We start from the raw sequence: 2,500 nt of genomic DNA on the forward strand, positions 1-2,500 counted from the left end.
AGAACACATTTCTTCAGGGGAATGAGAATAGTTGCGTGCATAAATTCAAGATCTTTCATCGAAAATGAAGGGTAATTGCATGCTAGGCTACAGGAAGGATTTTCCTATTAAGATAATTACTGAAGACATGCAAGAATGCAGGAAGAATTTCCTGGGAAAAATAGCTCATTATGAATGAACTGGAACTTAGCATCGTGGAGATTCAGAAATCATCGCGACTTAGAGTAAAGGAAAACGCACTAAGTACTCATAGGTAGACAGAACTACAGAGAAATTAGCGTAATCATGCTAACTACAGGGCATGAGTGAGGCGCGCTCGGAGTGAGGGGAGACATGCTAGTTAAGGGGAGACAGATGCCAGTGAGGGGAGATCTCGTTTTCTATGCGGGAGGAACACAGGTGTTCGCGAGAGCGAGAGGAAATCAGACACTTCACTTCACAGGGGATTTCCTAAACAAATGAGACAGCGAGGATAAAAGAAACTCACCTTGAGGTACTGGCAGGGCAGTGTAGATTGATGTTGCTGCATCAGGCGACTGCAGTAACCGTTGCGGACTGCGGCAGGTGCGCAGAGGGAGTAGCGACAGCAGGGAAGACTGGCTTCGCGCTTGGTGTCGGAAGTCTTGAAGTGACAGACTTCGATGAGAGTTTCTTTGCTTGCAGGAGTCGATAATCTTGGTAGAGACTTGTAACTTCTCGTGAAGTTGATCTTCAGAGTACTTGGACGATGTCTTCGGAGGGGCGCGTGGTGTGGCAATCTTCGGAGGGCGCGTGGTGCGATATCTTCGGAGGGCGCGTGGTGCGGTAATCTTCGGAGGGCGCGTGGTGCGGCAATCTTCGGAGGGGCGCGTGGTGCGGTAATCTTCGGAGGGGCGCGTGGTGCGGCAATCCCACCGTACTGCCAACAGTTGTAATGTATGTAGTGGGAGGAAGGAGGCGTCCCACCCCCCCACTATTATTACTTCTTGTTTGATAGGTCGTGGCTGAGCGGTAAGGCAGTAGTAAGTACTGACGTACTCTGAAGATGTTGGTCTGAAGTTAAACTTGTCGCAGTTTTCTTGTCTTTATTCTGGGTAACTGGTACAGAGGGCAAGGCAGGTGCCCAGGGAGGAGCACGTCCTGCCGAACCCGCGGGGGCGAGCGGTCTGAGGTAGATGGCACAAGAATTGCCATGAACGAAGTTCGTTTTGAGACAATATACAATGGAAAACCATGAAAGAATATGGATGAACATAGTTTCAGAGATATTAGGTCACAAGACCGTTTCGTAGAGAGGAACAAGGGTATGGTTGACATGATATCAGTATGTTTTTACAATCCAAACATTGTGGTTATGGGACAGACTGGCTGACTATACATGAAACATAGAACATTTGAATATCAATGGTAAAATCAGTTACATACATCGTGATTCAGAATAAGCATTTCATAAGAAACATTTTGAGTATAAACATGACATATTTATACATGAAGACAACAGAATAAATGCATGAAAAATGTATGAGAGTAATAAGGGTCAGATTAGCGTGTTCTACGGTCACTTCGTCAATGTCGGGCACAGAGCAGGTTGAAGTACTTATGAAATAAGAACACATGGCTTTCGTGGTATGCGAGGGGTGAGCGACGAGGGGAGCAGGTCACTAAAACATATATATGTATGTATGTGTGTTTGTGTGTGTAAATCTAGGGACACAAAACAATGAGGTCATTTTATGAAAGAAAAAAATCAATCAGCAAAAGTAAATAAACATCAGTGAATGGCTAACCAAAGAAGACAAAAAACAAAACGAGAGAGGAATGAAGGAGGGAAAGAGGGAGTGAGCCGGGGCGGGGGGGGGGGGAGTGAGCAGTTTTCCGGCCGTCGTCCGCCTCCTTGAGATGCTCGGAGGAATTGGCGCTTTTTGGGCCTGAAGTTTAGATTTTTTTTTTTTTTTTTTAATCTTTCGTCTTTCTTTTTCTTCCATTTTTTTTTTCTAATCATTCTAATTTATCCTATCTCTCAGTCTTTTCAGCTTCTCATTATATTGTTTTGATTCTCTTCGCCCTATTTATTATCCTTGAAGGAAACGAGTCATGATGGAACCTGCAGAGAAAACTTCTGCCAAATGCATTTCCCAGGCCTTTGTTATTCTAGTGTTATTTATCCTGCCTCTTTGTTTCATCATTTATTTATCTATTTTTCGATTATGCTACGCAAATATCTTATTCTTGTCGATATGTGGAGGAAAGGAGACAAGAAGAAATAACTCAGACGCGGCTGGGAGTCTCCGGCGGGACCCGAGCTCGGCCGCCGCTCCGGCCGCAGGGCTTCATCATCTTGGAAACTCTCTCTTGGACTTTAGATGCACTTTCCACTTTCGTTTTTCTCATTTTCACGTTTCTTTATATCCACTTAGCTTTATTTTTTATTATTTATTTCTCGCAGTTCTCTATTTTTATTGCGGTTTTTCTTTTGCATATTTATCGCATTTTGATGCATTTTCAATCGGAATTTTTTTTC

This window comes from Penaeus vannamei, chromosome 1, assembly GCF_042767895.1.
Source record: "Penaeus vannamei isolate JL-2024 chromosome 1, ASM4276789v1, whole genome shotgun sequence".
In the NCBI taxonomy this organism is placed as follows: Eukaryota; Metazoa; Arthropoda; class Malacostraca; order Decapoda; family Penaeidae; genus Penaeus; species Penaeus vannamei.